The sequence below is a fragment of the Pinus tabuliformis genome, chromosome 4_2, assembly GCF_031772625.1.
Source record: "Pinus tabuliformis cultivar Carrire ecotype Pingquan chromosome 4_2, CPIR1, whole genome shotgun sequence".
Classification (NCBI taxonomy): Eukaryota; Viridiplantae; Streptophyta; class Pinopsida; order Pinales; family Pinaceae; genus Pinus; species Pinus tabuliformis.
The window spans coordinates 603,349,815-603,374,714 of record NC_142304.1 but is presented as its reverse complement, the minus strand read 5'-3'; the positions used below and the strand labels follow the sequence as shown (position 1 = coordinate 603,374,714).

Sequence of the window (24,900 nt, the reverse complement as noted above, 5' to 3'; positions counted from 1 at the left end):
AAGCATGGAGGATTTGGTTGGCATATCTATCCAAGATATGTGAGAGATTTATGGGATCATGTTTGAGAGATTTGTGCGATGATATCTTGTAATAATGGGAAACTAGTTGAGAGTGCTTGAGAGAATATTGGATATGTAATTATGGAAAGGTTATCTTCCTCATGTATATAAGAGAGTGCTCTCTCTTCATTGGAATAATGAATAATAGAGAATGGAGATTAACTTTGATTCATATTATTGTTATGCTTTCATGATTTGTAATTTAGTTATTGTAATATAATTTAACATAGTTTTATTGTTGTGAGCTCACATCTGTTGTTTGCCATTCACTTCTTCACATGTTGTATTGCTTTTCTTTTATGCAACTTCCTGCTTTCATAGTTAATGTTTCAATGCTTTCTTAGATTAATTTGATTTCAGTAATTTAGATTAGATTAGATTAGTTCCACTTCAGTCCTGCATATATAGTGCATGTGTCTCGTAAGTCTACGGACCTCGGATTGACAAATTAAATAGTTGGGTAAGTACTACAACGGGATTAAACGAACATAGTTTCACCCAACATTTTGGCGCCGTTGCCGGGGAGGCACGATGGATTGAATTTTAGTTTGATTTTTCATGCAAGTGTGTTTAGACATGTCCCTAACTCCGAGGTGTTAAGGCGGTAAGACGTGGGGAACAGCCTACGCATCGCATTCGAGATACCGTAATGGGCTCGACCTCTTATGGATCAGGGCATGTAGGGTGTGTTTACATTTATGCAAGTGTGAATTTTAATTTCTGCAAGTGTGTTTGATTTTCGCAACTATGAAGAGTGTTTGATGAATTCATGGTTCATGGTTATAATTGAAGCATTCAATTACTCAATTAATGAGCAGTCCTTGTAAGAGGGTTTAATTGAGTATTGAATTCAAGATTATTTCTGTGATCCTTTTGTTTTTAATTCAATTTTTAGTGTGCTGATTTTTTGTTTTTTTTTTTCAACATGATTTAACAATGAGTTTCAGCTTGGAACTACTCACTCAGATCCTAGCAGAAGTCGGGATCTCTTCTTCCTTGGAAGAGGAGATCTTGACAAGAATTAAAGGTTCAACTACTCCCCAAGAAATAAATGAAGATTCAACATCTGAAGAATCCTGTGTATCTGATGGCGAACAATCATTCGAACAGGCGATTGAGGAAGAAGAACAACAGATCGAAGAAGAACAGGAGTTACAGCATGATCTGAGTGAGAGAAACTGTGCTTATCAAAGCTTTATCGAACAATGGTTCCAGGTAAGTACTAGATTAGATTCATCTTTTTATTTTTTAGTTGATTTGCAGTTACAGCAACTAGACTCATCCACTCTCGAATATTGTCATTTTTCATTTGACAAATTGCTATTGAATCTATTGTTGCTACTGCTACGTGAATGGCTTCATTGGAAGTTTAACTACACGTAACTAATTTGTAAATTCTAATTAGTATAGAGTAGGTAGGCTTTCAGATTTAGCTTTTGCTTTCATTTTCAGTTCTGCTTTTACCTAGAATAAGTATGCTCTCCTCCTGCGTCTTTGTACGATCTCGAGGATCAGAAAATAGGTTTCAGCGTTTGCTTTCATAAGTATGCTCTCCTCCTGCGTCTTTGTACGATCTCGAGGATCAGAAAATAAGGATGATATAGACTAATTTCAAGAATAAATTCATGTTTTGCAATATGCTTCAGCACAAACATCTTTCAATATGCAAATCATTATGTCCATTTGTTAAAAAAAAAAAATATATATATATATGTTTAGTTTCTTTCTCAATTTTCATTCATTAAAAAAATAAAAATAAAAAAATAAATTTAAAAACTAACCATTTTTGTTTTTGTAAAGATAGGGTTAATTTCATTTTTTTTTTAAGACTTAAAAAAAAAAAAAAAAAAATGATTTTGAACTAACAATTTTTCTAAGATAGGATACAATCTCATTTTTTTAAAATTTAAACAAACAAAAACAAAATAATTCATAAAAACAAAACTAATTAAAAGTCATGTATTAAAGAAAAGAAAAAAACAATGGCGAGAAAAACGAAACAGTCAATTGAGAGCCACCAGTTGAAGTTTCTAATTTTTGGGATAAATCCATGCGCATTTGGGGTGGCCTTTGAAGCTTAGTCTGAGAACCTTGTCTTTTTCTGCAAGTGGTCGACTTTCCCTCCGTTTTTTTCTTCACGCAGTTATCTAAACAGGGTCTTGAAGAACCATGATTCCCTCTTAGACCGTTAGGAATTTAAGCAAACGATTTCTGGGTTATGTAATTTATTCTGTTGTAAAAAAAACCCATGTCTTCGTTTGTCTAGATTTGTCCTGGTTTGATCAAAAACTGCTTTTCAAAACTAACGTTTTTAAGAAGTTGCGTTCTGAAGATGTTGGCATCCACATTGAGGCGGTGGGAGTAATTGGTTTGAACTCTGATAATTCACTCTTGTTTGCTGCATTTTTCTTTGCCGAATCTGAATCTGCAGCATCTGCTCCTCCAATGCCTACCCGCCAACAGGAACCCTCTTTTCAAGCAAACCCTTACGTGGTCACAACATCGGTTCCTTCTTCATCTGACACAAATTCTATGGAAACAGTCACGAATGTATTGGGTAGATGGGGCATCGACCTGTGGTCTTTCTTACCAGGGAATTGTGCAGAAGCTTCACTTTTGGAGTCATTTTCACAACTTTTTTTGAACTGATTTCTTTGGTAGTATTCAAAGATCCGATTTCTATTGGACAAACCCCTGGACCCTATGGCTTGATATTTTCCTCATTTATACCTTTCTATTTCGATATACCAGTTTCAACATGGGTTCGTATTTTTGGGATCCAATTCTCTGACAAATCATTTGTCTACCTTGCTGGTCCTCAGCTACTTATTTCATCACGGAAAAGATCATTTATACCAGGTCTTTGTGGCATCATCGCTGGCTTGTCTTATCGACTGAATGTCTTTGAGCTTCGCAGAATTAAGTTCCCTGAGCAATTAGCTTCTGTTGTTTCTCGCCTTTCCTTGTCGACTTTGTTAATGGGGCTATCTAACACTTCTTCAAGAGAGAATGTTACCAGGGAGGCTGTTACTTCATATGACACGGAATTTGAGGATGAGTTTGCTGCTGCAACTCCACTTCTTCATGTAACTATAGATCCATCTGAAAAAGCTGTTTCCACATTGGTTGCAATGGGCTTTGATAGAAATCTCGCAATTGAAGCACTAGCCCAGGCAGATAATGATATTAGCACAGCAACGAATTTACTGCTTGAGACACAGTCTCATTAATGCTAAACCGGCATGGTGCTTGGTATCAGTGGATCTGTTGCTCCATATTTCTTGGTTTCATTTTTTTTCATCACTGATTTGTACATCTTTGGGGTTTTGATAATGATATCTTGTTTATGAAAACCTTTATTTCATTCATTGTTTATTCTGTTCCAAATTTATGAAACTGGCAAGGATGGAAACTACCAGGGAGATAGATCAAAGGAGGACATCATCGATTTCATTAATAAAAACAGAGATTCTGTAAGCTAAAAGGACGAATTGTGAAGTGAAAACATGAAGTTCGTAACTGGGATGTGGCAGTATCCTGGGCCTAAGGAAACCGAGTTTTTTTACCTTTTTTTTAAGTGGCCCATTATTGGGGTCTTCGGAACTTTGTAAAATTCAAGTGGAAATCATGTCTTGGTCTCTTGATCCCAGAGGACAACGCTTTTTGCCATTAGCAGGAAAAGGATTAGCCCAATCTAAAGTAGGCTCTGCAGTCCTTGGTGCCTTTAATGAATTTAGTATGGTATTTGTCTTTATAATGGTTAGATGAGAAGACATAAGCGTTCCCTTTGTTCGTGGATGGAATTACTCGTATTTTTGTTTTGCCTAGTTAAATTTCACATGGATTTTCTATAATTTATTGAACATCACATGACAAAAAAAAAATTAAAATTAAAATTAAAAAAATAAATAAATAAATAATAAAATTAAAAATAATAATAAAATTAAAAAAATAATAATAAAAAAAATTAAAAAAATAAAATAAAATTTGCCCTTATTCATTTACATCAAACTTCATAACACCAACTACTTCCCCAAAAAGATACAAAAGCCTTTTCAAATGTTTTAAATCAATTTTCCTGCAAACCAATAAAAACATTTTGAAAAAGTATTGCACAATCAATGAGTACATTGCATGGGGACATGCAATATTTCTAGTTGGGGGGAAATAAAAGTATGTTGGATTTTTGGTGAATTTGTCGGCAAAAGTTAGGATGCATATACTAACAAGTGAAATGAGATTGGTGTTATGTGTAGGACAACGAGAAGCTTATGCAGAAAGCTCAACATTACGATGTGACACCTTTTTCATCCACAATTAGAGTTATTTCGGAAAATAATTAAAAAAAAAAATGGACATTTCATAAATTCTTGAAAATGAGCTAATTTGTTTTTGAAGTCACTTCATACAGGAATGATCGATGGAGATGGCACACAAAGATGACAATTTTTATGCAGGAATGGTGCTAAGTTTTTCAGAGTATGCAAAGTGATTCTTCGAAATCACAATGAAACATGCATCATTGGACGCTTGAAGGAACAAATTCTTCACTGCACATATCATGACATTTTCCACTACACACCTTTTGCGTCATGATTACTTCCCTTTTTCCTTCCACATACCTAGACCATCCTTGTGTTGCAGCCCATCTTCCATTTCCTTATCTTTCACGACTTCATGCACGCCTATTTTTCTGAATCGCATACATCCCTTTATCCTTTTCAGTATAGTTTTTCCTTCTAGTTCGCCTTCTGAATAAAACTCATTCCCTTTCCATGATCACATTACCTTGATTTCCTAGCCATGCTGATCCACACTGCTTGTCCGAGGGTTCTTTCCATTTATAGTCCTACCAAATCTTTTTGTACAAACTCGCGTTGACTGATGTGGGATTCCTTAAGGCCCACCTTTCAACAAGTCTTGCCCCATCGACACCAGCACCTTATCTGGGAAATAGACTAGAGTTCATTTTGAGTACCTAGAGGCTTGCATGTCTTAATGGCAAGCTCTCTCGCTGGCGATCATGGGAATACATCAATGTCCCTTAACCTTCAGATCTTGCAAGTGGCTCGACCTCGACACATCCATTCGCACTTCGCAAGATGTACTCCGGTACCTTGGCACTCATTGACATCAATGGTGAGTTGCCTCGCATTGGTTAACGGCATACATCAATGGCCGGTAATCCAATGATTTCTATTCATGCTCGACATCGACACATTCATTCGCATGTTTAGAATTGTACCATCGGGTTTGTAGCGGGTGAAGACTATACACTTTTTCATGACTCCCTCAGCAGTTACAGCAGTATGCATTCTGATCTATGAGAGTACCACTTTCAGCATTTATCTTTTCCATGATTCAGCATCAGCAGTTCAGATTCCTTCATTTCCCAGGATCCAGTTACAACAACACCAGTCACATTTTCCTGATCCAGCAGCAGCAGTAGCTACATTCCTATTGCATACTTCATCTTTCTTGGGTAAGTAGAGGTATGTTGTTTTCTAATCTTTAATCATGCAATTCCTTATATGCTAACTTGAATATTTTGGAAAATTCCCTCACCATGCTACATTTCCTTTCATGCGCCATGTTAAGTTGCATGCGGACATGCAACCAATTCAGTTGAGTGGGGGAGAACTACATTCACTACATATTCACTTCCATGATTCCATTTCTTCACCACTATCACTCCATTTACCATTCACCAACATTTATTTTCCAATGATACTTTGTTGCACTTTGTTTCATACGCAATATTGGCATGCTTCATTAATATTACAAAAGGGCTTTCTTATGCACATTATGATTTCCAGTGAGTGTTTACATTATTGAAGAAAAGAGAATAGAAAATGAAATGAATGTTGTTAACACAAGAACCAACATTCTTTGTATTCATGGTTGTCACACAAGAACCAACCATGTTCATGGTTGTCACACAAGAACCAACCATAAGAAAATGTAGATTGTTATTCATGTCTTTCACATATCCTGGAAACATTCATTATTAAAAGATATCATCATGTAAAGCCAAAGTTCAAGATGCCAAATGTTCTTAAAAGATACCCATGCATGGTTGCATGAGGACATGCAACAAGTTCAGTTGGGGAGGATGTTGGGACTCAGAAATGTCATATTTTCATCCACCTTTTTCTTCACTATTCCTTACATTTCATCATCCCATTAACCTGTTATCATATCACTTTCATACATACATTTGGGTTTCACCTTCTTATTTTCCATTTTATTCATTTTTGTATTATAAGTGAATTTATGATTAATTATTAGAAAATGTACATATTTTTATCTATATCTCAAGAATATGTGAGTTTTGTGATGTGTAGGAAATATGTGAAGAATTAATATCTCCTCCACCATATCAAGGAGATAATTATGCAAGCCTTTTTCTAAGGAGAAAATCATGGAGGCATATCTTATCCTAAGGAGAAAATCATGGAGGCATATCTTATCCTAAGGAGAAAATCATGGAGACATATCTTATCCAATTCCTAAAGGAGATAATTAGGAGAAAAGCATGGAGGATTTGGTTGGCATATCTATCCAAGATATGTGAGAGATTTATGGGATCATGTTTGAGAGATTTGTGCGATGATATCTTGTAATAATGGGAAACTAGTTGAGAGTGCTTGAGAGAATATTGGATATGTAATTATGGAAAGGTTATCTTCCTCATGTATATAAGAGAGTGCTCTCTCTTCATTGAGAGGATGAACAATGAATAATAGAGAATGGAGATTAACTTTGATTCTATTATTGTTATGCTTTCATGATTTGTAATTTAGTTATTGTAATATAATTTAACATAGTTTTATTGTTGTGAGCTCACATCTGTTGTTTGCCATTCACTTCTTCACATGTTGTATTGCTTTTCTTTTATGCAACTTCCTGCTTTCATAGTTAATGTTTCAATGCTTTCTTAGATTAATTTGATTTCAGTAATTTAGATTAGATTAGATTAGTTCCACTTCAGTCCTGCATATATAGTGCATGTGTCTCGTAAGTCTACGGACCTCGGATTGACAAATTAAATAGTTGGGTAAGTACTACAACGGGATTAAACGAACATAGTTTCACCCAACAACCCTCATGAGTCTTCACATTACATTGTGACTATTCAAATTCTACTAATGACACTTGGAATTTCACTTACAATATATTTTCAAATAATCACACAATTTCCACATATACCCATGTGGGACAAAATAGGAGTCAGCCTAACAAGACAAACATCATCACTCAGGGTCCTGGGGAAAGACCAAAGTGCACCTGTTTTCACGACGCTTGCTAAAGCGTTCCTCTCATATTTCCAGTTACCTCTCTGGTATGACACTGATACAGAGCTATTGACCTCATTTCTTCAGTCCTCCGCCACTCGCCTTTTCGACCATGTTCAAGAGTGGCGTAGAAGGAGGATCACATGTCATGCCCTACCCTTCAAATATCGTATCTACCTAGATTGGTTTCTTAGGAGCCTTTTAGCACCCATTGGAAAATATGTTGCATCCCATTTTCCTCAGACTGAGGAAGAATCTCTCCAAACCACTCTAAGATATGACCTGATTTATACGCAATCCAGTTATGTCTATACTGTCATTCCAGACCTCCCTCATCCTGGAAGTGCCAATGCACCAGGGGAATCTTACGTCGTCGATGGTATCGTTGGAACCCTTTCACATCCTTGGCCATATACTCAGCAAGGTTATTGCTATCTGCAGGGGAGCACCACTTCCTCCAGCACTTATGCACCTCCTGCTAGTAACATGTTTTCAGGGCCCCAACCTGTCTACCAAATTGTTACTCCTCCTTATGCACAACCGAGCGCTCCAGCCCCTCAGGCATTAACACTGCAACCTCCCATGCATCCTCAGCCCCAACAGCCGCCGCCCCCCAGGGTCAAGTGTTTGCGCAGTAGAGTGTGACCAATCCCAAAAATTCAAAGAAAAAGAGTAAGGGGAAAGGTAACAAGGGTAACCAGGGTAATCAAGGTTGAACCCTAGGGGAACCAGCCTAACACCAACAACCAGCAAACAGGCATCCAACCCAAGCAGAACAAGGTTATTCGTACAAACAAACCTTGTGCATGTTGTGTTGTACATGGCCATTATACAGATGATTGTACTCTCTTACCCGAGATGCGCCAAATGCGGGAAGCTCAAGCAGCTTCTAGAGGTCAGCAATCGCCTCAGAATCCTGTGCCATCTCAACAGGCAGTGCTTACAAATCCTTTCCCTCAGCAAGTATTTGTTGCTACTCGACCTTAGTCAGGCCAAGCAACCCATCCCCCCACCCTTCTGGTCTTCGTGACTACCAAATCCTTATGATGAATTATGATGAGGTTAATCCCTCTCATATCAACCTGCAAACTTGGTCGCATCAATATGACAATCCATTGACTTCGTCCGCCACTGAGTCCAAAACCAAAGTGTCTGCTAAGCCTCTTATGACACCAAATGGTCTGTTATAGATCCCTTAACCTAAAGTTGAGTCCATTCCTAATATCCCCAAGGGACCATTATGTCGTAATGCAACTTCTAACGGAGCTTCCCATACATATAGTATAGTAGATGAATTGGCGCAATCACCTGCTACCATGTCGACACTGGAAGTACTCCAGTCGTGCCATCTCAAAAGAAATCTCTACTAACTACTTTGGGCGAAGTAGATCCTTCTGACGATCGTTTGATTTTCTTCCATGTTGATACATCAGAACATCTCCCATTGTCTTCATCTGTTTATTTCCAGATACCAGTCCGAGTCTGTAATGCCATCATCTCCTGATGCATTATTGACGAAGGTGCATCCACTTGTGTGATGTATGTTGTCGTTTGGAAACAACTTAAGTCACCTGAGTTGTCCCCCTCCACCATCACTTTGCGTGCTTGGGATGGACACTCCTCCCAGCCCCTTGGCATGTACCGCAACTGTCCAGTGACCCTTGCGGGCAAGACTGTTCATGTCGACATTGAGGTTATTGATGCCCCTTTGGATTACAACATTCTCTTAGGTTATAGTTACACATATGCCATGCTAGTCGCCACACCTGCGGTTTTCTGCAAGATGTATAGAGACAGTTGACCCACCTCTCAAAGGTAAATTGTTTTTAGTGAGAAACAAAAAACTACTTTGTTTGTTCTTGCAAGTAGAAGATGAGAAGGAGGAATCAATGAAGACTTCACGACCGTGGAGAACAACATGTTAGGTTTGAAATAATAGAGATTTCACATTGTAGTGAATATAAAACACATTGTGCACTGAGAGCATTACCTGGTCACGTGAACAGAGAATCAAATGGAGTGCACAGTACAAGAATTGACTAGAAAGGTGGAATGCAACTAGCAATCAAAGATGGAAATGAAAACTAGAATAGTGTAGAACAAGGCATCGGAAAAGCATGTGCTACCCATGTGGATTGGACATCGTGGATTTTTATTAGGAACAACATTAAAGCTATTAATGAAAAAATATATTATAGACCAATGGCTCTTAATAAAGGTTGTTAACATGACCTCTAGCATGTCCAGGTCCACAAAACAAAGTTATTTCCTAGAGAACCCTCCCATGTGAGATCGATGAAAATTTCACAAGATTATGACATAATCACCCCAAATTTATTGCAATTGGAAAGGCATGTAAGGCATATAAATAAACACTTCTTCATTCATTTCAACATTATTCGTGTTGTAATAGCAATTGTTGAGCAAAAGTTTGAGAGAAAACAAGGGATATTAGAGACCAATATATTAGGCAATGCAGAAGCATATCTAGCTACCAAATATAAACATCATGGCTTCTTCCTCAGCACCAAATAATCCCAGGACAATGGGCACTAGCATTACACCACCCCCTGCTCGGCTGCTAGGCCTTCAACCCAACTGCTAAAGGAGCCAAAGTATAAATTGGTAATAACTTCAATTCCACTAGGGGTCCTTATGGAAGGCGATATGCTTGGCATGGTGGTTAAGTTAAAATATAATGACCATAATGTTGTTGACCACACCAAATTCCCTCAATTTGTAGAGGACAAATTACTGAACATTATAGCGTAACCAGGGCATTTGTAGGTTTGTGAGCCACAACAATGGGCCATGGGTTTGGAGAAATAAGGTATTTTAAATTTACTAGATATCTTGCAATTTGGTCGTAGTCCTGAAGTAAATATTTGCATCAAACTTCTATTAAGTTTCATGCATGGCATATTTTTGTGGCTAGATGAGCCCATCGAAATTGACTCATAGCTTATATCCAAAATTGTTGGGCTTCCCATGGCTAAAGAATATCCTTAGCCTCTCTTTGACTAGAAGAATGAAAAGGAAATCACCAAGGATATGGCAGAGAAATGTGACACGATTATGGACAATGGGGAGTTCTAATCTCATCCATAAAAGATCAACACGTGAAATTTGTTGCATAGCTACTGGCATATAAATTGCTCGGAAGTGCAGAAAATATTAGCGCCCCGCAGGGCGATCTTCCTCTTGAATCAGTTTATGAAGGATTGCTTGGAAGCCCATGACAAGAATGCAAGGTTCCACTATGCATGGTTATTGATCATGGCCTTGAAAACAAGGCAGTTTCCTAAGGACACTCGTTTTTTTCCACCAAAAAAGTAGGAATTCGTTAGACCAAGATTTTGGGCACTCTGGCATACTTTGGATAAGAAGTGCCAAAAAATATTAATCTCAATTTTTACATTTGGAAAGAAGTAATCAACCAATCCACACCAAAGGTATTAACATTCTGGTATAGGTCATTTGAGGACTACAAGGAACTACTGAATTTTCATGCCACACCACACCACATGTATATATAAACGTGTGTAGGCCCAACAAAACAATGGTTGAAGTACACCTACAATCTCGACAATCAAACAATGTCACAAATTGTCAAAAAATGGTTGGAAGAATGGTTCGAACCACTAACTGAACAATAGCTAGAGGCACAAAACATTGACAATGGCGAGGAGGAGGAGCCCCAATATCCACAACAATAAGATCAATCCTCTCCACAATAGGAGGAATGCCTCGAGCCACCACAATAGGAACACGAAGAAGAGGAGGATTTACAAGGATTTATAAAGTAAATGAAAGAGGTGACTGAGAAGGGAACTACCCCTCTCATCACTAATATTAAAAAAGTATCACATGAATAAAAATACTTTCAGGATTAAACCCAACAAAAATTGGAACAACTACACCTCTTTTGAATCATTTAGGATGATCACTCCTTCACCTGGTGCAACGAAGCTTGCTACTACGACGGAGGCAACCTCTACACCACCTACACCAAAAAGTTAGCCACATTAGTCACAATCATCTTCAACCTCATTATAACGTCACACCCTATCTATTCCATTGATCGTAGTGTACTTTTAAACACTGTCATTCAATAATGGGCCTAGGTGTTGCCTCAGGGTGACCTAATTTTTTTTATAGTTGCCTTTAAATATTTTACATTAGTTGCAATGATTTATTACATAGGAAGTGTAGTTCCATGCATAGGCAACCACCACATAATTGGTTTAAGTCACCAGTGAACACGAGGCTTTGCAAGATATCAACTCATAATTGCTGGAAGTGTGACAACAAGCTAAAGTGAGAGAGGGGACACTAAGGTGGGAAAAGGAGGAAGTATATAGAAAATTCTAGGTGTTTTAATAGAGATCAACACTCCTACATAGGATAATTTATTGAAGATCGAGGAAATCATACAAGGGATCAAGACCAAAATTGAGGAATTAAAGTTACAAATAGAGCCTGCTACCCTGCTAGAGGAAGTAGAAAGACGAAAAAAGGTACAAGTAGCATTTGATTCCTTTGAAAATGCATGAGAGCCTGATCACGAATGCACCAAGTTATATGAATTCGACATGCATGTTTGGAATAGCTTACAAGACAATGTCGAGCTGAAGGAGATCAAAGCCAGAATTCAGACTGCAGAGAAAAATATATGTGCTAGTTTGATCAACCTACCAACATTAGAAAGCCAAGATGCAATGGTAGAAATTCCAACGTTGGGTAAGCAAATCAACCAATGGAGAGCTAAATAGTAACACTTGCACAATTTTTTTTACAGATCTAGGACAAAGCAATGCAAATCATTGATGACATTGTTGCAGCACAAACCATAACACATCATGTAGTTGCATACAACCAACCATTAGTACTGGCTCCTCATATCCATGTCAAGGTACAAAAAACTATTATCAGTTAGGTAAAGGATGAAAAAACTATAATGTTAAAAGTCAAACAAATGTTTGAGCAATATTTGAAGAAAATCATAAAGGTACTCCCTTCGCTTGGTGCAAAAACAAAGATGAGTGGCTTGGGGGCAAGCCACGAATAATGTTGGGGGCTTGTAGGGTCCAAGGTGAAAAAGAGGAAAATTTTAAAATCTTGGCTAAGTATGGAGAAATTTCATGGTAGGGAGGTAAAAGGGAATATCTCATGGAACACAAAAGTAAATAGGCACACTATGTAGATGTGTGCTAGAAGCATCGACCTTATGTCCTCAAAAACTAATAAAATCTCACCTTTGGCTTCGTTCCTATCCAACAAGACCTTTCTAGGAGAGATTTCATAGTCGAGTATATATAGATTGTATATCAATATTGTTTTTGGTGCTCAAATATATGGCCCACATTGGGAAACCAGGTAGCCTCTACCACAATCATCTTACATCATGATGCATAAGCTTGCTCCCCCACCACATCATCCTCCAGGTCATGAAGGTCATCCTTTATGACTACTGAACTCTACACGTTGTAGCTCGAGGCGATGATTTTGCTCACATGTGGAATTTTAAATCTCCAAGGGAGCCACAACTTACTCCACCTCTTCGAGATTAGGCACACTAGCACAACATTGCTATGACTTGTAGGGGTAGAAATGCTCTTTTACTAGTGTTGCTCGACTTGTGCCTTGAGGTATTCTAGGGTTCAATTCCAATGGTGAAACCCAAATTGTTTTTGCAAGAGAACAAGGCTTGAATCCACACATAAAGCACATAACAAGACTGCTCAACCAAAGGAAGTTTGCCAGATTAAGCCGTAATAAGATCTCTAAACCAAGATGAGACCCTGTCATAATAAGAAGGAGATAGGAATACAGTCTTAGGAGGTCCCTCTACATGATGAGATTAACTTCACTAGTAGAATATCAATCTGAAATGTGTGTCAATCCAACTCTCTATATGGACCATCACAAGGAGAATTAAATTGAAGTTATAAAACATTATGGAGATTAAAGGGATGTAGAGCCACTTAACACATTGAAATATTATAATGAGGGATGGTGTCACACCTGCCTTACTCATTGAATGATGTGGTAGTGCACATGTGAACCTCCCTCATGCCTTGCTCCTGTTCAATCTACATGGACAGTAAAGGTCTTTAGTCACAAACTCCTTGTAGTCTTCTTTGAATTGAGAATTATGCAGGTCCACCCATGCACTACACAACAAGGAGAATGAGCCTAAACACCCTTGGTCAACAAAATTATCCTCAAGCTTATTACCCTTCCTTCTAATATGAGAAGTAAGAACAACATGCATTATGGGAAGAAGGGTCGTAGATGAAGAACGTTTACAACTTGCAACTCTGTGACAATATGATTAGGTCTATGCCGGAGTTAAGTTTCCTTACTAAGGAGATGAATAGCATGAATCCCCTTTTAAGAGAATCTTATGATAGTTGTCTCTAGCAATTTGAAGAAGCCCAAACTCAAGTGCTTTGATATTTATAGCATTATTACTATTATGTCCTAGAGAACCAAGATACAAAGCTAAAATGTTGTCCTTATCATCCCTAAAAGCACATCAAAACCTATTGCACCAATGTTACATTTTGATACCCCATCAAAATTGAGCTTGACAAAACTTAAGGGTGGGGTTGGGGATGGGAGAGGGGACAAGACTAGAAGTCTGGAGAATGTAGAGGATCTCTGCTAAAGGACCTTTGGGGATTTCTTAAAACTTAAGCAAACATATTTATATTTCATCAATACTTTGAAGAATACAATCTCAAATCCACAGCTCTAACCCTAACTATGTGCAACCTCAAAATTTATCATTGTGTACCCTCATTCAAGCTGCAAATGAAAATATTTATGTTAAAGAATCGTTAGATTATTATTGAGAAATTCCAAGATATATACTAATATTCTTACCCTGAAATTGTTAACTTCCTCTTCATAAGTTATGGCAGCTTTTTGAGAAAAGAAATTCTTGTGTACATGATCCTTATTTAACAATGGAATGGATGGTTTACTTGAAAATTCATAGTGCCACTCTTCCTTTTGGTCAACTGCTTTCATGGGTTGTTGTGGGGTGCATGACCATTGACCAACTTTAAGGATAGAGTACTATGGAATGTACACTTATTTAGCCCCCTTTATCTCTCTACTTAAAATGCAAGGGAAATCCAACCTTTATCTCGTAATTTTTTATTAATGGTGGGACCAAATGATGGGAAAAACAATCAAAACAAATTTTCTACAACAACCATGATAAACAATAAAAACTATCTTTAAACATATCATTATTCCTTTCTCCTCAACACGAATGAAAATTCAAGCATATTCAAATAAAAATTCATAAAATCCAACCAAAATTAGCCATTGTAAGTAATCAATATATTGACACCTAATCTTTAGGGATTAGGAAAATATTGTAAAAATTGTAAATATGAGAATAAAGAAGATGAAGAGACAATGGAATATTAATTACAAGGGTCTCCCTCTCCTTATATATATTAATGATTTTTCTTAATAGAAAATCAACTAATTCATGGAGTTACCAATGCATGACCCATCATGGTGTCAGAGTGTAGGTCCACATGTCTTATTTTAGCCTTGTAACTCTTTCTATTTTTTCTACTCCCACTCAGAGTTGTTCTTGCTTTATCCTCTACGAAAGTTGTCTATGTATCCAGTGAAAACTTGGAGCATTAATTCTCTGTTGAAGTTTGTGTGTTGGATTGAATCTTTGTTTCACCTTAGCCATGCAATGGATCTTTGTTTCACCTTACCCTTACTTTGGACATAATCCCTATGAAATGGTACTTGGAAACAAAGCTTCGCCACGGTACTGCGGAGTGGGATGTCTTAAGAGAAGGGTTCGTGAGGACACTCAGTTTTGAAGACGGGTTCAAAAGCATTGACGAGGCACTATAGGAGGTTAAGGCAACGATCTTCTGAATCCTGCATGATCCTTTGGAATTGTTTCAACTAGATTGCAGTAACCAACTGCGCCATGCGCTGGAATGCTATAATATGACTGTTGAAGCAGAGGATGAGGATCCAAGGAATATCAATATCCCAGAATCAGAAGGCCATCGTGAGGTTGAAGGTCTGCAGATAGAGAACCCGGATATCACTGCACCACTGAAGACTCAACATTGGTACTGAAGCGGAGCCTAAATTCGTGAAGATCAGAGATTATTGGGATGATGCCACAGTGGATAAAGTTGCTGAGTTACTCCACGAGTACCAAGATATTTTTCCTACAAAATTTTCGAACTTGAAAGGCATCATAGACGATTTGGGAGTGATGAAAATAACTCTAAAATTAGATGTGAAGCTCATTAAGCACAGGCCATATCACCTTAATCCCAATACAAGGAAAAGGTTCACACGGAATTGGACAAGATAGTTGATGCGGGTATTATTGAACCAGTGGAGGAATTTGATTGGGTAAGCCCAATGGTAGTTCAGGAAAATAAGCAGAAGGGAGAGATAAGGATTTGCGTAGATCTAAGAAAGCTTAACGATGCTAGCATTCATGATCCTTTCCTGACACCATTTACTGATGATGTCCTGGACAATGTGGGAGGACATGAAGCCTACTCATTTATTGATGGGTTCTCTGGATACCATCAGATCAAGATCGCACTAGAAGACAAGAGTAAAACAACCTTCGCGATGCAATGGGGGTGTTTTCAGTACACAATTATGCCCATCGGACTGAAGAATGCAACATTCTCTCGCGTAGTCATCGCGACGTTCAAAGAATTTATTCACAAATTCTTGGAGGTATATTTTGATGATTGGAGAGTGTTTGGGCTAGTAAAGTGCCATGTAGCCAGTCTACGCTTAATGTTGGATATGTGCCGAAGGTATCAGATCGCGCTGAACCTGAAGAAGTGCTTGTTTTGTGTCCCCTTTGGGATTTTGCTGGGTCATGTGGTATGCAAGAAAGGACTTATGGTGGAGCCTGCCAAGATCGCAGTAATAATTAATTTGGAAGCCCCAAGGAGTGTCAAATAGTTGCACACAACGCTGGGCCATACTGGGTATTATCGGAAGTTCATCAAGGCTTATGCTCAGATTACCACGCCCATGGAAAAGTTGCTAAAGAAGGACACTACATTCTATTGGGATGAAGAATGTTAGCGCAATCTGGATGTCTTGAAGGCAAAAATGGTCACCGCACTGATATTGGTCTTCCCAAATTGGAAGAAGGAATTCCATGTGCATGTTGATGCCTCATGTATTGCGTTGGGAGCAGTACTGACACAGGCTGGTGAAGGGGAGATGGATCATACTATAGCATTTGCGAGTAGAAAGTTGTCAAAGGCTGAAAAGAATTATTCAACAACAGAGCGCGAAGGATTGGCTATGGTGTACGCTCCAAAAATTCAGACACTATCTATTGGGCAGACATTTCAAGATGTACACAAACCATTCTACATTGAAGTATCTAGTCAATAAGCCTATGTTGGGGGGGAATATGTAGATGGCTATTGTTATTCCAAGAATATGATTTTGAGGTAATTGTGAAACCAGGAAGGTTGAATGCAGGACCTGACCATCTATCGCGCATTGAGACAGGAGAGGAGCCTACTAATTTGGAGGAATGGCTACCCGACATGTAAATCTTTGTAGTGTGTGAAGAGGACAACCACTTTGCAGATATTATCCATTTTTTTACCACAAGGACAATGCTAGAAGGCTACACCAGTCAGCAGAAGAAAGAATTGGTAGTACATGCGACTGATTTCTCAGTAATTGTCGAACATTTGTATAAAATGGGATCGGACGAGATACTCTGACGGTATGTGCCCGATTTCGAAAGAAACAACATCCTTGTGGAGGCTCATGGAGGAGTTGTAGGAGGGAATTATGCAGGAAAAACAACAACGCAGAAGATTTTGCGTGCTGGGTTATGGTGGCTAACGCTGCATAAAGATTCTAAAGCATATTGTAGGGCATGTGATGCATGCCAGAGAATGGGCAGACCGTCGTGGAGGGATGAGCTGCCTCTGAATCCGTAGGTGTCACTACAACCATTTGAGAAATGGGCCATTGATTTTGTAGGACCAATTCATCCCCCAGGCAAGAAAACAAGTGCGCGATATATCATCACCGCGACCGAATATCTGACCAGATGGGCAGAGGCACAGCCTGTGAAGGAATGTACAGGAGAAACAACAACAAAGTTTTTGTTTGAATATGTGTTGACCAAGTTCGGTTACCTGAAGGTATTAATGAGTGACTGCGGTACACATTTTCTCAATGAAACAATCAGCACGCTAACATAAGATTTCTAGGTTTACCATCAGAAAAGTACATCATATCATCCTTAGGCCAATGCAACAATTGAGGCTTTCAATAAGATATTGGAAAATGCACTGACAAAGATTTGCAACGTGCAGCGGAATGGTTGGGATGTGCACATACTGGCGGTGTTATGGGCATACAGGACTGCTTGCAAAATGCTAACCGATCAAATGCCTTTCCGATTGGTTTATGGTGTAGAGGTTGTAATGCCTATGGAATATATCGTTCCTATTCTACGCATAATGGATTCCACAAGAATGGCGGACCGGGAGCCTTAAAAGAATAGCTCACGCATCTAATGGAGCTCTAAGAAGATATGTTTTTGCCTAGATTCCATTAGCAGGTTCAGAAGGAACACAAAAAAACTTGGCATGATTGGCACATCAAACTGTGCACCTTCAAGGTAAATGACTTGGTTTTATTATATGATAGCAAGTTCGCTAAGTTTCCAGGAAAGTTTCAGATGCACTGGATGGGGCCATATCTTGTCAAAGAAATTACAGATGGTGGCACAGTTCAGCGCACAAAGTTGAATGGAGAACCATTTCTAGGAAGGGTAAATGGAAGCAGGTTGAAGCCATACACAGGGGATCTACCTCAATGAATCCATGACGGTAGGACAGTCTTAGCACTCCAGGCAGCTGCAAGGGAGCGTGGGACTGTAAACTACATTTCCTGGTTGGTGGAACTACACGATAGAGGCCATGCGTGAAAAAGGGTGATGACACAGTATCAAAAGGTGTGCGAAGGGCACTGCACTATGAGGGGAGATACCGCGCATCATAACCAAAAAATGACAGTTATAGTCATTGTTCATGATTTGACAGCTAAGAGACGGTTAAGAGGAGCGAGGGGTGGCATTGAAGGCTGAAATATTTGAATATCTGCCGCCAAATTGGAATTTATGGATGGATTTTGGGGGGAACGGTCGGATTTGAATTCAAATTCACCTATAAATTACGCGTGGCCGTCCAGCAGAGAACACTTTGAATCCTTAGAATTTTTTAGCTGTGCTATCTGTCATTTATGAATCCTCTTTTTCGTAGATTTGGTCATAAGCTCTGTGTTTGATAATTTACCTAAGGATACCCAACAATTTATTCTCAACACTGTGTCCGGACCAAGTGAGACTGCAAGCACTTAAGGAACTGTTGCCTCCGAAGGAGCGGCTCCAGAAGTTGTAAGCATGGAGGCTCTGTCTCCTGTGCATACAGTGCCGAGGTCACCTACGCCGAAGCCTACGCCAGCACGTGAAAACCCCAAGTTGAAGAAAGACAAGTAGAAGCGGTCGATGCCAGTGCGTGAGTCGCTAAGAAATCACTCTGCTACTCAGGCCTAGAAGAAAGATAAGTTGCTAGAGAAGGATAAGGAGAAGGTCGTATTTTTAGGAGCCGAAGAGGGCGTGGAGGATATAGATGCTGAGGGCATGGAGCCCATCTCCAAGTTGTTGGATTATATCCCTCCGTGCAAGGGAAAGGTGAAGGTCACTAAGGACCCAGACGTGACGAAATTCCTCATCAATACACCCCTACTACCAGAAAGAATCACCTTTGAAGGCTCGCGCCTGGCGTGGATTCCCCATTTAAAAATGGAAAACTGGGATTTGGCGGACCATGAGAGGTTCCCCCACCTCGCAATGGAGAACTACATGAAGCGAGTATACTATAAAGAATCTGGTGTCACTGCGTTGGAGCCAGTGGAGTGGATTCGAGGAGTAAATCAACTAGGGTTGATGAACCTGCTGTGGGTGCCACACTATCTCCACTCCAACATCAATATCACCTACATAAATTAACTTCTAACTCTGGTACATGATGGGTGTTTATGGCTAAGCACACCTATCCCCATCACAGACATGTTGATCCATCGGATCATGCTCCTGCCACATTCAGACTTGAATTTGGCCAAGGAGTTTGGCGGAAAGTCCAGTGAGCGCGACTTGGTAGAAAAGATGAATAAGAAATTTGACCTAGTCAAGAAGCAGCGCAGGTACTCCATCACGTCCATCACTAAACCCGCGGTATAAATAACTACGTAGATCTTAGCCAGTAAAGTCATGAGGAAATGTCACACGGACGAGGTTCAGGACGAGAGCAAGACCTTCCATTATGTGTGGTTGTTGCTCTCCATTGTGTTAGTCACTTGGGAGCTGTCGAAGGATAGTTAGTTTCCTCCCTTAGAGAATGGATTATCAGAGGTGTTATCACTCAAGTTGTTCCCTTTGACTCCTAAGGGAATACGGCCGAGGTAACCACAGACCAATCTTTGGATCACAGGTCCTAGCCTACCTGCAATCAGAGAGGGCTCTCTCTTTAGGATTTAGCTTTGTTTTGATAATGTTTTAGGCTAGTTATGATGTACTGAATTTTGTTTAAAGTTTTGGTTGAATGATGTCTTCTAGTAGCTAAGATGAGATTTTCAGAAGGTTCAGTCCATTGGGCAATGGAGTTTGTGATTATGTGTTGTTTGAGGTATTGAGTAAGATTGATGAAACTGCAGGGCCATATAGATATATCATGAAACAAACTTCAAATTTGTGAATATGAAATATGTCCAGCCAGTGAGAGGCAACTAAGAATCTTTCATTAAGCTGGTGATGTAGAGAAAGGAAATATCATTCAGGAACATGTTTGAATTCCTAAACAGTATTCACTATGAAAGATTTAGTATGAAAGTGAGCAACTAAGAATTACACATTCATAACTATTTCTGAAGAAAAACATTTATAACAGCATAGATTGAGTTTAGGGTGTTCCATGAACAAATCCTGAACTATTCTTTTTCTATGCTATTAAACCTGTGAAATATGGTGCATGAGTGGATTATGAAAGAACGAAATACATAACAAGATGGTTCAGAAAACTTATCCTGTAGCAGCAAGCAATCACTCCACAACACATCAAAACAACTCAGAACTTCAGAAATTCCATTAGCTCCATGTATTAAAAGTCTAAAATTTACAGCATAGCTTCTCCAGAAGAAAAATCAACAACCCCAGCAAGTTCATGCGTGGGGATATATATACAATTGTTTTTACAAAATATCTTAACGCTGAGTCATTTGCTCAATAACTGCGTTTACCAACTTTCAAAAAATATCAGAGACAATAGTTATTGCTACTTTAAATATACAATGAATGCCTTTCAGCTCTGTCAGAAACTCTTTGACTTTTGGAGGCCACTGGGTCGGTTGGGCGCTTTGTATTGATTCTGAGTGATACGCTCTTTATTGCTCTGTCAAGGTGCGGCTATCTCAGCCCCGTCAACTGCTTTTGCTGGTCAAGCTAGATTGCTGAGTTGGCCTTTTTAATTGCTTTCCCAGTCATAGCAAACATATATTAACTTTATGAAATTGCTGACTTTTATAATGAAAATACAAAATAATGCTGAACAATCTGTTTTCTACAGCAGTGTTTGTATCATGCATGTCCACCATTCCTGAGTAGGCAACTGGTGCCTTAAGATTATGCCTAGAGTTTCATCTGCCTCAGTATATTTGTAGTAGTTTGGAGGCACTTCAAAAAGATGTTTGATCTCATTCATAATAAAAAACAAATTCTCTAGTTTGTCATAGAGATCCTGCCCAGATGGGGGCCCTGTTCCCTCTGAGGTACTTGTAGCTGCAGTGATTTGATTCGTGGCATATGTGTCTACCCTCTTGGCATAATTTTCATGAGAAAGTAACCTTCCTGCACTGGTTACTAAGCTGGGAAGGCCTCTGTTATGCAATGTTGTGATCTTCTCAATGAATCTGTTCACTTCTGTTTGCATCTCCTGACACCTCCTGTCCAATGTTTGCACATGATTTCTCAAAGTGAGCACTCTCTTTACTAGTAAAATGGTATCAGTCCTGTTAGTGATACCCATTGCTGCCAGCTGAGGGCTAGTGTAGTTATTCAGGACATTGATCATCCTATTAGCTATTTCAGGCATGTTTCCAAGAGATGCTCTGGCTCTTTGACATTCTTTTTGGGCCCTGCCTATCAGATCCATATGCTCATGGATAGTTTCTATGTATTGCCACTGGTCTGTTATAGATTGACCAATGTTGGTCCACATGATCTTCTTAATTTCAACCACAATTTTATCAAGAGAGAGTTCATTTTCTAATTCCTTTATTCTCTTCTCAAGTGCTCTTACCTCTCTTGTTTTTTCAGCTACACTTTGCTTGGATTTATCATATTTCTCCTCAATGGCAGCCAACTTATCCTTGGTTCCTTGCAGCTCAGCCATTTGCGCTTCTAAAGCTTCCAGCTCCTTCATCATGTTCTGCATACTCAGGCTGGGCCCCTGATCTGGTGTTGTTGCTGGTGCTGATGTTGAAGGACCAATTTCTGATGTCTGTCCTGTAGGAGGTGCTGCTGTAGTAGTAGAAAGTGGCACACCTTCAGTAGATGCAGATGTTTGTGCTGGCTGCATTGGTGCCTCACTTTGTCTTGATTTCAGTGCCACCTCTAGTGCACTCTCTGTTTCCATTAACCTTTTGTATAAACTCAGGAGTAGAGCCATTACATCCTGATCCTTCTTCTGCTCTGCTACTTCTCCAGTTTGAGGGTGAAGGCCAGCTGGCAGCTTGATCTGTTTTCTCATTGCTGCTATATCTTCATCCCTTTTCTTCAATAATGCTTGCACACCTTTAGGGTCCTTTGGATCATGACCCAACTCTATGATGATCTCTTCCAAGGACTTGATTCTGTTGTCCTTGGCCTGAGATGATGCTTTCTCCAATTCCAGTTGAGCTGCAGTGTTGTGTAGAGAATTTTGTAGTTGGTGTGCCAACAGGGTCTTATCAGCTAATGTAGAATATATCATTTCCCCTATTTGTCTGTGTAGCTCAATTTGATCCAAGGGGTGGATATCTCTGGCAAAAATTTCCAGATTAGTTCTGATATAATCTGCAGCTGTCTGAGGTCGCTGCATGGTAGGCTTGAAATGACTAAGAGTCATTTTTTGTTCTTGAATGTCATAAGCAGACATTAATCTCTGCTGATTTGTTGGCGCCATTTTCAGGAGATGGTTGTATATTTGGTGCCTGAGGGGCTCATTCTTTTTCTTTATGTCAATGAATTGTTGCTTGATGCTGGAATCTGCCTTTGATTTCTGCCTAGAAGAGCTGACCTCTGTCCCATGTGGAATGTCCTGCCCTTGCTGTAAAGAACTGGTGGATGTCTCAATACTAGGAGGGGGAATGTTGTCAATCGGCCTCTCTGGCAATTCTTCCTCAGAAAAAGGGTTTAACCTTTGTCTCTTTTCTCCTTGCTGGCCCATAGAGGTAGTGAGAGGAGTGTCCTCTTGCCTATCCCTCTTTCTTGTTCTGTCTTCACTAACAGGTGTTTGTAATACAAAGGTGTCAACTGTTACCTCCTGCCTTGGAGGAATTTGTTCATGTGTTTGTTGTTCTGTGTGGGCAGGTTGTTTGTCTCTGCTTTCCTGCTGCTCTGCCTGCTGCTCCACAACTGGAGGTGATTCTTCTTACTGCATTGTCTTGCCTTTAGTCATGTCCGCTGATGGATTAGTTGTTTTGGCAGGTTGCTGAGGAACGATGGAAGAAGAGGCAGCTTCTCCACGATGCTGAATGCCTGAAGACCAGACCTGTCGAAAATACTCCAAGTCAACTGCCTTTTCTAAAGTTTTAATATCTTTCTCTGCTATTTCTTCTTCACTATAATTTTCCACTAATGTGCCCTTTTTCCACTCTATTTGATTAGCATATTGTTCAATCTCTGGAATGCTAATGTGGTCATATGTAGCAAGCCTATGCTTGATTCTTCTGAGGCTTATGAAGTGGTTAGGGTCATAGGGTGCCCAATAGAAGCTTGTCTTGAGCTGGAGGGCTTTTAGCATTTGGTCTGCCTCATCCCAAGCTTCTTCTCTTTTGTTAAAAATGAATGGACCCAATTGATGCTTAATTTTGAGTTGTGCCTTCTTGTTTTTGTTATGGAAGTGGATCATATCTGCATTGTTGAACTGTCTGAAGTACTCTAGAGCAAAGAGTCTCATGGGGACATATCTTAGTAGCCTGTATGGTGCTAACTCACAGCCATATATCCTGATCACTGTATGGTGTTGGTAAAAGTACCAATCCCCTATGCTATAGTTCTTGGACAGCTGCAGGATTTTCTGCATATCATCTGTAAGTCTAGGAGGAGGGGAACTCTGCAGCATTGATAAGGCTGGATGGATGAACAGGTCAATAAATTCACAGTAGTTATATGGTGAAAAATGAATGTGATGACATACTGATGTCCAGAATATTACAGATCTTCTGTCTCCCTTTGCATCCAATTTCTTGAGGGAAACAGGAAAGCTGTCAGGCTGATTGTATAAAAACAGATGATATATGTAGGAGGTGTACTTGAAAACCCTCTCTCTCTCCAAATTCATGAACTGTTCATGAATTTTGTTGGCTATAAATGAGGCATAGTCATACTGGACAACAGCGGGCTGTCCTGGAGTAAAAATAGATAGAACCACCAGTGTTGTCTCATCTACAAACTCACTGGTCTTGAAGCCTAGGATGGAAGATATAATGTCTACCAGCAGTCTCCCTATGTCATTAAACCAGTCATGCAGATAAGGGGGAGGCTATAAGGGCTGGTACTCTGGGCGCATGAATAATTGTCCAATCCTTGTAATTTGTGAGTTGGAGAGCTTGGCACCCTGCTCTAGTAAAAACTGCATGGAAAGAGGCACCAGTGGTCTTGTAGGTTTGAACTGCAGCATTTGGTTTATAGCTTCAGGAGAAATGTGGAACAAGACAGAGCCTGAAGGACTCAGAACAGCTCTTTGATTGGGGTCATAGTTTGAGCGGCACTGGTGAATCAAGTCAGGGAATTCATTGACCTGAGGGAGATAATAAATTGGCAAATTGGATTTCCAGATTCCCAGGAGGTCTGTACCATCTCTATGCTTCTTTCTCAACTCACAAACTATCTCTATATGGTATGTGTTGGTCCTCTCTACAGTGTCTCTCATTTGAAAATCTCTGTCAGCAAGGGCTAACCACTCCAGGTTGGGGCATTTAATGGGGCAATGTTCAATGCCACTGGAGTCTCCATGGTCAACTGAATTTGGAATTATATTTGAGAATTTTTCCTTGGGCACAGTAATGCAGAGCAGTGGATTTCCAATGAGGGAGGCAATTTGCAGAGGAGAAGAGGCAAATTGGGGTGAAAATAAGTCAAAATGCTCCTAGGATAGATTCAATAAGCAAATGCTGGGATTTGAGAGCTGCTTTCCCGGTGGATTTATCTGGCAGAGGTTCAGAT

The 24,900-nt window shown here is 39.5% G+C and overlaps 1 pseudogene; it reads left to right on the top strand.

The window, feature by feature from the left end:
* Positions 1–2,164: 2,164 nt before the first annotated feature.
* On the top strand, positions 2,165–3,478 carry LOC149170731 (rhomboid-like protein 20 pseudogene; annotated as a pseudogene).
* The last annotated feature ends 21,422 nt before the right edge of the window (positions 3,479–24,900 follow it).